The sequence below is a fragment of the Meriones unguiculatus genome, chromosome 8 (genome assembly GCF_030254825.1).
Source record: "Meriones unguiculatus strain TT.TT164.6M chromosome 8, Bangor_MerUng_6.1, whole genome shotgun sequence".
Classification (NCBI taxonomy): Eukaryota; Metazoa; Chordata; class Mammalia; order Rodentia; family Muridae; genus Meriones; species Meriones unguiculatus.
The window spans coordinates 31308146-31318599 of record NC_083356.1 but is presented as its reverse complement, the minus strand read 5'-3'; positions in this window follow the sequence as shown (position 1 = coordinate 31318599).

The window sequence follows — 10454 nt, the reverse complement described above, 5'->3', positions numbered from 1 at the left end:
AATTGATATTGCCCATAATGTGCTTTTTGGTCTGGGTTGTCTGTGACTTGCCAATGAAGCAGCAATATCATTAATTAGTAAATTTGTCAAGTGTGTACTAGTCTCCTCTGTAGCAAGCATTTGGCTAGTTATGGTCATGTAATGAGCAAGACATGATGTTTTCCAGAAAAAAAAACTTGCAGATTAGTAGGGCAGAAAGATATGTAAACAGAAAATCACCATGCTTGGGTAACAAAAATGAAGTTGGACCTGTGCCTGAGGACAATGGAAACACAAAGCAGCGTCTGAATGCCAGCCTTTGTGATTATGGAAGATAAATTCCAAGATAGTGGTAGGGTTAAAATATGAACCATTCTCCTTAAGGCTCATGTGTGAAAGGCTGTTGGACCCCATGTGGTGCTTCTGGTGACATATTAAAATCATGAGAACTTCAACAATGGGCTGTGAGAAAGGTATGTCTTTGAAGGGCACTTTGTTGTTTTGTTGCTTTTTGTTCGTTTTTCTGTTTTTCTGTCAACATGACACAAGTTTGTCACTTGGAGAAAAAAACCTCGTATGAGAAGATGCTCCCATCAGATTGGCCTGTGGGCATTTTTGTGGTTAATGATTGATATAGGAGAACCCAGTCTATTGGGGGTGGTTCTGGGTTGAAAAAAGAAAAACAGGCTGGACGAGGGTTGTGGAGCACACCAGTAAGCAGTGTTCCTTCATGGCCTCTGCTTCAGTTCTTGTTTCCAAGTTGCTACCTTGACTTCTTTCAATGATAGAGTGTGACCTGAGAGTTGTAAGCTGAAATAAACTCTTTATTTTCCAAGTTCCTTTTGGGCATGGCATTTATCACAGTGATAGAAAGCAAACCAGATCTCTTGTTTATCGCTTTCCTTTCTCTTTCTCCCTCTTTACCTCTTCTCTTTCTCTCTCTCTCTGGCTTTTTTTAATTTTTGATACAGGGTTTCTCTATGTAGCCTTGGTTGTCCTGAACTCACTTTGTAGACCAGGCTGGCCTTCAACTCACAGAGTATAGTCACTTCATGAGGACAACACGAATATGTGTCACTTCTGTGCTTATGTAATATGGGAAGACATAATGTGCACTTTGCTATGTGATGCTTTCAGTAAAGCACAGAAAGGAAAGAAAAATGGCTTCCAGCCATCATCTAGGGAGGTGAAGGTCTTTGGTTTAACAAGGAGAAGGAAAGGGATTCTACCAGCAACCATAGAACTTGATCCCTCTGTTGTTAGGCATGAGGTGGAAATGGTTAATACTTAGAATGCAGTTCTGTGAACCCATGTAAACATGTCCTGGACTCATGACCAGACCTATGGAAACTGTGAGGTACTCTACATCCCTTCAGTGCTAGTTTCACTGAAGTGAGCACGTGGGTGGAGAAACTTTCTAGGTGGAAACGATATCCTCCTCTGCTATAGGGAATGGGCAATAGATAGCCAAGGACGTTAGAGAAAGGAGGAGTGTGGAGGAGGTGATGTCCTCTCTGTGCTGGACTTTAAAGCAGGAATGTAGCCTGGTATAGATTTTGAGGAAAAAATGGTTGATAAGGTGCTCATTAGGTTGAACCATTTTGTGCCCAAATGCCTATTGCATCAGGTTTGACTTACTCTATGCAGACTAGTGCTACTGGACCTTAAATTTTGGGAGGAAAGAACCTTGTCAGCACTTACTTTGGCTCACGTAATGAAACTTTTAACTTCAAAAAGAAATTAATATGACCTGTCTTCATGAAATCCTTTCAATTTCCTTAAGTTAACTGAAAATGTTAGAATTCCTTCAGGCATGTGTGAGCTCCAAAGACTTACATTTCCCATGGTCATGGTGAAGGAAGCCCACAGGATTACAGACCACTCAGTTCATTTCAAGCTGGAAATGTATCCTTCTCATTTGGCGAAGGAGAAGGTAACAGCCTAGAGAAATTCACATTTAGAGAGCCAGGTGAGGCTCCCATTGCCATACCTACCAATGTCCTACATGCTCACCTCATCCTCAGGCTAAGTCATCTTCTTTCTGCAACAAGGCCAATGCCTCCTCTCTGTGTGACCCAGGTCTACCTGTAGTCTATCACCTGTTAGTCACTTCTCATATCCTTGACCTTTTGCCTCCTTCCTGGGGGTTTCTTTGCTTCCTGTAAAGATAACCAAGTATTTATAATTCCGCAGCAGTATTCTCTTTTATACCCACTTTTTTTTTTCATGTTGTGCTTTTAATTTTATTTCACTACTTGGTCTGCTTGGGTGAAGATCTTGGGTGAATGGAGATGTCCCTAAATCCATTTTCTGTTTTTTCTCCTCTCACCCCTCCTCAGTGTATTTGGACAGCCTGAAGCCATACCCTCTGTGATTCACTAATAGTGTCTGGCCGTTCTGTGACATGGCAGTTAACCATTTCCATTTTTTTTTTCTGCATATTTATTCGTTTGGCTTCCCATAAGCCTCTGCTCTTCTTTTCCTGGATAGCTCTCTCTTTCCCACATCAGTCTCATCTTTCCTTTATTTACTCAATCCCTCAATTCATGCTCATGTTCCTTAGAGCTCATCATGCCCAACACATGTGCTGCATGGACATTCCCTTTCCCTGGACAGAGCTTCTTCATGCCCATCACATGCAGGCTTCAAGATCTCTATGGACCTGTCACTTCAACCTCATTGCTTGATGTATTTCATAGGTGTGAAGCTTGGTTTTACAAATATGTTCCCACAAACACTAGAGTGCCGAGACCTATACTCTCCATTCCTGCCTTTGTCTGGATTGCCTCTCCCTCTTTCTATCTGGCTGATGCCTGCTCATCCTCCATATCTCAGCTAAGGAATTGGGACCTCACAGATGCCCCATAAACTTATGAGAGTGGTTTGATAAACTTTGCTTTCCCATTTGTATTTCACCTCTCCTAAACAATTCCTAAACAATTTTTTAAAAAGTATGTGTGTTTTTAAGGTTCTATAAACTTTTTAAAGGTAATATTTATTTCTAATATCAGAGATCAGACCTCTACTCTTGCCTGATGCGTCTAAAACAAAAAGGGGGAACTGTAGAGAGCTGCGGAATGCTATGCCTTAAAGATGGAGCTGGTTTCCGCCTTCCACCTTCCTGATGGTGAGTGCTCTCTGTCATGAACAACTCCACATTTGGCTAAGGCCGAGGATCTGGCTTGCTTCCATGTATGTGGACCTATCTGCATTGCCCCCGTGGCACGCCTGGGTTGGCTACCCAGAGGCTATTTAAGCTGTGGGCTGGCTTTCCACGGGGTCCGAGGATTGTTCAATGTTCCTGAATAAACAGCATTGAAAAAAAAAAAAAAACTAATTCGGAGATTCTCAGCCTCTGAGAAAAGAAAAAAAAAATATGTCTATCTGTGGTTACCTCTTATGTTTCTATGGAATTGTGATTAAACAGCCCAGTATAAAAGTCAAACTATCATAGGTTGGTGTGTGGGTTCATGAGATTCTGGAGAATTGTTACCTCATCTAGACAGGATAGGCAGTGAATGCTGATGGAAGGAGAGTAGGTGGCTCACGAAACACTTAAGGGCTGGCTGAGAGCATAGGGTATTCAAGATAAAGGAAGCAATCATACAAATGGTAAAGAGCAGAAAGGAAGCCTGGATTGGCAGACAAAACAGATGTACACTTGAAGTCTGATGTGGTTTAGGAAAGTGAAACCTGCAGAGGGGAGGCAAGAGAAGATTTTAAGATTCTGGTGGTTTTGTAAGAAACAGATGGAAAGGGTCAGAAGGTACCTGGGGAGCCCAGGAGAGCTTTGTAGCAATCGAGGTGAGAGATGACGGTTCCCAGCAGCTTCTAATTAAAAGTTTATTGATTTGAGCCAACATATTCATCAAAGGTGTGATACATAAGAAGTGGCAAAGATGGAGCTTGAAGTCTGGCCTAAAGGTAGCTGCCCGTCACTGCTGTTTATGGGCATTTGTAGCTAAGATACATGGACACCTCTCTGGAATTAATCAGCATGTGGTTCCTCCTCAAGAGAGGGCAGAGTGAAGTTAGCATGCATACCTCTGCTATCTGCCTTTCCATATTTGGAGTTTAGCAGTGCGCTGGTTTCGAGTGACCACACCGACTGCAGGCTTTTGCTGACTTTAAGTGACAGGAGAGAACAGATGTCTCTGCTTTGCTTTTCTCAGTTTGCCTTGATCAGAAGCAATCAAGGCAACGGGGCTGCCGCTGGGCTCTGTGGGGAAATCACGCTTCCGCTGGCCTTCATGCAGTATGAGCCCAGAAGCTGCTGCAATCCTGAAGGCGGTCTGTATCCCAGCTGGCCCAGATGCAGCTTCCTAAGGCAGGCAATAAAGGCCGACACAGCAGGACAATTTACAAGTAAATTTGTCTGTTTCTGGAAGCACAGGAAAAATGGGGGGGGGGGAGTACATGTTTATATGAGAAATTATCTTTTCCTGTGTTTTTTTTTCACAAGTTCTGATTTTTAAAGTGATGTATGTATGTAATTCCTAAACAATTTTTTAAAAGTATGTGTGTTTTTAAGGTTCTATAAACTTTTTAAAAATTTATTTATTTTTGTATTAATTATAGTTTATTCATTTTGTATCCCAGTTGTAGCCCCTCCAATCCCACCTTATCTCGTTCCCCCCAATCCCACCCTACCTCCTTCCTGTGTGTGTGTGTGTGTGTGTGTGTGTGTCTGTGTGTGTGTGTTTTGATTTCTTTTATGTGTCTACTGTGTGTTTTATTTCTGGCCTGACTACCCTGGTAGGAGGTAACTGTTCTTTGGTAATCTGGTGACAGGTAGGATGAGGGAGGCACAGGCAGAAAGTACTTTTCCACCCCTCTCTGATATCTTCTTCCTCATGCCCTAGGTATCTGTATGCACAGAGCAACCCACCAGGCCTCTGCCTTGCTTTTCCTCTATGTGGAACAATTTCCTTGCAATTTGCATAGCTACACTGTAGCCCAGACTTCTGGAGTCAATATCACATATCACCTTTACATCATTGTGAAAATATGTCCTCACAAAAACAATGTAAGTTAGGGTTTGTTTTGTCTTGTGGTTTCAGAGAGATGAGAAGGTAGAGAAGAACAGTTCAATACATGGTGAGATTGTGACACAGCCACTTGTTCACATGCAGTAGACTAAGAAGCAGAGAAAGCTAGAAAGTTGGAAGGGAAGTAGGATCCACTATAGCTATCGAAACCTAGCCCTTAGTGACCTTCTTCTTTCAGCCAGACCCCATTTCCTAAGAGCTCCACAGCCCTCAACAAAGCACCATAAACAGGAGACTAAGAGTTCAAAATATAAGCTTGTGGGGAATGGTTCAGATTCAAAACACAGCAGTGACTTGGATGTAATTCAGAAATGCCTGGGCAAGAACAGACACTGGCAGCAGTTTCTATAAGAGATCCAAGACCTGCCTATTCAGGCTTTAGAGGGTGGAGAGACAGGATGTTCCATAACCCACAGCACAGGGAAAACGCTCTCTTTATTTGGCCTCCTCAGATGTATGGAGGATCAGTAGGAAGTACATCTGAACTTAACCTTGAAGGCTGCACAGGAAGTTGTAAGATCAGTCTGGCATGCAGCTGTCCTGGTTCTTTGGTGTTAAAGCAGAGAGATGCCTTAGGTGTCTCATCTGACACATGGAAATAGCCATGGTGCCTACCTTCTAAGTTGCATGGAGGATTAGAATGGATAGTGAATGTCAAGGGCTTAATACTGAGTCAGGACCCTGTAAATCAGCAACAGATGCCGTCAGATATTACTGTCATTCCACGACACTGTGAAGCCTTTGATAGCCATTGCCAGCTCTGGAGCTAACCAAGGAGAGTTTGTGTGGTAGAAGTCATTTGAATATTGGCAAGTGAGTCCAGGAAGGGATGTTCCTTCTGCCTTGAAGCCCACGAGTCTGTGAAGTCAGAGGGGTTGGAGGTTCCCATGGAAACACAGCTATGATGACAGACAGGAGTGGGAAGCTAAGTAGGAGGGGAAACCTTCTAGCAAGAGACAGCCATGTGAAATGGAGCAGCGGAAGTGAGCAATCTACCTGGCTTGTAGGGGCAGAATTGGAACTGAAACTTGGAACGTTGCAGCAAGGACTCCCTGGGGTGATCTAGATGGATCCAGTGACATCTGAGACATTCTTCTGTTTTACTAATAGAATTCTGACTGGCCACAGCTTCTGACCTCATAGGAGAGAGAGTTAGGATAGATGAGGCTCAGAACAAGGACCCAGGAATAAAATGAGAAAAGTTTTTGGTTTATTTTTTTTCCTCCTTAAGTTTGAAAAGTACGGCTCTATCTGGCTTTGGGCTAGTGAACTATCTGTGCTTCTTTCTTTCTGGTTCTCCTCCTTTTGGATCTGCAACACTATATTAAACGTCTTTGATTTCTTGGTGAACCCATGAGTTACTGCACTGTCCAATGTTAAACTTCTTGGCCACCTCCTCTACTTTCTTTTGAAGGTACTGTGAGGCATCAACCTCGGATCAGATGGCTGACATATGAAAACCCTTCTGCCCCCTGGGGTCTGCTTAACAGCTTTTGTTTGACTCCATGTTTGCACCTTAAACAATCAGACCTACCAGGGGAAATACATTGTTGTTCATATTTTGCAAATAAATAAACTCAGTCTTTGGTGAATTGGAGAGAAGGTTTACCTGTGTAAGAGACCTTGCTGTTCTTTAGAGGATTGGCATTGGGTTCACTGATCACATAACACCTATAACACCAACTCTAGCTAATACCCTCTTCTGGCCTCAGGAGACATCTGCACACACATGAAGGTATACACACATTCATGTGTAGACACACATACGAATAAAAATAACATAAATGTTAAGTTGAGAATTAAATTATTATTATTATTATTATTATTATTATTTTCAATGCAGTTTATTCAGGAACATTGAACAATCCTCGGACCCCGGGGAAAGCCAGCCCACAGCTTAAATAGCCTCGGTAGCCAACCCAGGCGTGCCACGGGGGCAATGCAGATAGGTCCACATACATGGAAGCAAGCCAGATCCTCGGCCTTAGCCAAATGTGGAGTTGTTCCTGACAGAGAGCACTCACCATCGGGAAGGTGGAAGTTATTATTACCAGCTTTTAAGTGAGAAAACAAGGTTCTGATAGATCCTAGGTTAACCATGTTCCCATATCTTCTCACCTTTCAGCAGGTCAAAACAAAGCACTTCCCCTGTCTTGCCCCCACCTGAAAATGAAAGGTGAGAGGGAATATAAGGTCTGTGAGAGGATCTAGGCCTGAGCTTAGTTGAGGAAGAGGTAGGATCAGGCTGAGATTAGGGGCACTTTTCTCAGTTTTTCTTGATAAAAAATATTTGAAAATTTTTGTTACAGGCTTTAGCTACTTGCTCTTGTTATCTGTGAAAAGAGAGAGGGTACACTTGGAGACTGTGTTCAGACTTGGGGGATGGATACAGTGGTGTTGTCCAAAGAATTGGCAGCCTGAGGACTGGCCTCAACAGCGCTGTATGTCTGGGTTCTGACCAAAGTTGGAAACACCAGGCTGGCAGTGTGAAGTACCAGTGAGGCTTGGAGACTCTGCCCCACAATGCAGTCCTAGTGGGTCACTTTATGTCTTGTGGCCTCTGACTTCAAGGCAGAATCTGGATTTTTCTTGGGCCTGTGTTTCTAAAGCTTCACATCACACAGGGAAAAAGCACACATCAGAATTTGGATAAATCTGCACCATGGTTGACTCTTGGCCATAAAAGGACTAGGATGGAAAAGTTCCAGCATGTGGGGGATATGCCAAGTAGAAAAATAAGGAAATGTGCTATCTGCCGAGGGCTGTTTCCATTGCAACTTAAAAAAACCCACAGTCTAAATGGCAAAGTAGAAAAAGATCGTTTGGGGTCACATGAAAAACATTCAGTATTTGTAGACTCTAGGCATAGTTTGATCAAGGTGCTCAAAATTGTCCCTAGTATTCTGTCTCTCAGTCTCTTATTAAGACTTTGTGTCATCAGAAAGGAGGAATGCCAAGAATGTGAGGCAGGAAAAGTGGAACACCAAGGGCTCGAGACTGCTTTGTTTCTAGAGTCAGACACGTGGGGAGGGTAAGAATGGGCATGCTGTTCAATAGTCTTGGGATGCAGGAGGTCCTAGGAGAGCTTTGTTTAATTGGGTGACATATCCATCTTTTAAACCATTTGTAGTGTATAATTCGTAGAGGGTATAATTTAGTTCACTAGGCCTATCTCTGAGGTTAGAGGGTGGCAGCCGCACACACCACAAGAGCAGAGCAATGTTGTACTGAACAGTTCCCTGAGAATTAAATTGGATAGACCATTGTGTCCCTGAATGTGGGATATATACAAAGAAATAAGGCTACTGAACATTGGCTGTATGTTAATTCTGCTGTGGTCCTTTTCATCACCTGTGAAAGAGTGTTAAATGACATATTAACTATAGAGCATATCTGTGTTTTTCTACTTGGATTTGTGTAAAGTTCCACCAGCTAGGTAGCATACAAAAAATGGGAATTTATTTCTCAATATTTTGGAAGCTCTAAGTTCAAGACCATGGTGCTAGCAGATTCAGTGTTAGTGAAAGTTACTTCTAGTTCCTAGATAGATCATTCTAGCTGTTTCCTCATTTGATAGAGTAGAGCTCTGGTCTCTTCAACTCCTTATACTAGTGCCTTTCAATTTTCATAACGCTATGACCCTTTAATACAGTGCCTTGTGTTGTAGTGATGCCCACCCATAATATGCAACCCAAGGTGGTCATGGCCCACTGGTTGAGAACCACTGTGTTATATAGCTGTGTGCCCATCCTGCTCACTTTTCAAAGGCTTCACCTCCTATCATTACACTGATGGTTAGATTTCATTCTTGATTCATCAGGCATGCAACATTCAAAAAACAGAACATATGGTAAATATTGGAGGAATACTAATTGTTTGTTCTTGGTGTTACCTCCCCAGAGCATCATTCATTAATGTAACACTTCTGGCCTTTCACCTACCAGATTGTTAAGCTTTGAATAAGAATTGTTTGTTTTTAGCTCAATCTCTTCATGTTTGTGTTATTTTATTTTCATTAATTTGAGACTATCATATATTTTTATCATATTGGCTACCATTTCTTACCCAGATCCACCTGCATTTATGCCTATCCCTAAGCACTCCTAATTTTGTTTCTTAAAAACAAAACAAAACAGAAACTACAGTCTGTGGAGTCCAGTTTGCACTTCCATAAAGTACTTTGGTGTAATTCTAACCAAGCAAACTCTAACCAAGCAAGTCACAGACTTGTATGAAAAAACTTTCAGTATCTGAAGAAAGAAATAGAAGAAGATATCAGAAGATGGAAAGATCTCTCATGCTCATGGCTTGGCAGGATTAACATAGTAAAAATAACCATCTTACCAAAAGCAATCTATGATTTAATGCAATTCCCATCAAATTACCAACACAATTCTTTATAGATCGTGAAAGAAAAATTCTCAACTTCATGTGGAATAACAAGAAGCCCAGACTCTCTAAAACAATCCTCTACAATAAAAGATCTTCATACTTAAAAATAATAATAAAATAGAAACAGGGTAATGGTACAGAAATAAGATCAATGGATGAACCTTTCTTCTTTTATTTTTAAAATTTTTTGTTTAACACTTTTCATGCAATATATTTTGATCATATTTGTTCCTCTCCCTTGCCTCTTCCTAGATCTTCCTCACCTTCCTAGCTGCTCAACTTTGTGTACTTTCTCTTTCTCTCAACAAAAACAAAACTACAAAAAATCAAAACAAACCATTAAAGACAACAGCAACAAAATACCAAAATGAAACAAAAAGATCGCACACAAAAACAAAAACAAAAACAAAAACCGCCACAAAATCACTTTTTTGTTAGCCAACCACGCCTGTTATAAGACCTACCCTGAAGTTTGGTTGATAGACTCAGAGACCCTCAATTAGGGAAAACTGATCCCCCTGTTCCCAGAAGACTCAGTTACAAGCAGATCTTCTGTTAGGTGTGGGTCCAGTTCTCCTTCTCAGTGCTGGGATTTTGTCTGGTTTGAACCTGTGCAGTTCTTGTGCATGCTGTGACAGCCTCTGTGAGTTCAAGTGTATCGGCCCGCCCTGCAGTCTATGGAAGATAATGCTTCCTGGCAGTTAGCCACAATCTCAGGTTCTTACAACCTTTCCGCTTCCCTTTCCACATATATCCCTGAGCCTTGAGGTGAGGATTGTGCTAGAGACATCCCGTTCAGCACTGAAAGCTCCAAAATTCTTTCTAATTCCAGATGCCATCCTTAGGAATTCCACCTGCTTGCAGGTACTACCAGGCACACTGTATGTTAGCTTTTATGTAAAAATGACGCTGTGGCCAATATTCACTTTTTGCTTTTTAATTTAAGATTTTTTTTTTTCTGGAACTGAGTAGGAAATAGAAGAGCTATTTATCAGGCCATTTTGTTTTAATTTGGCCACATTACACTAATAATTA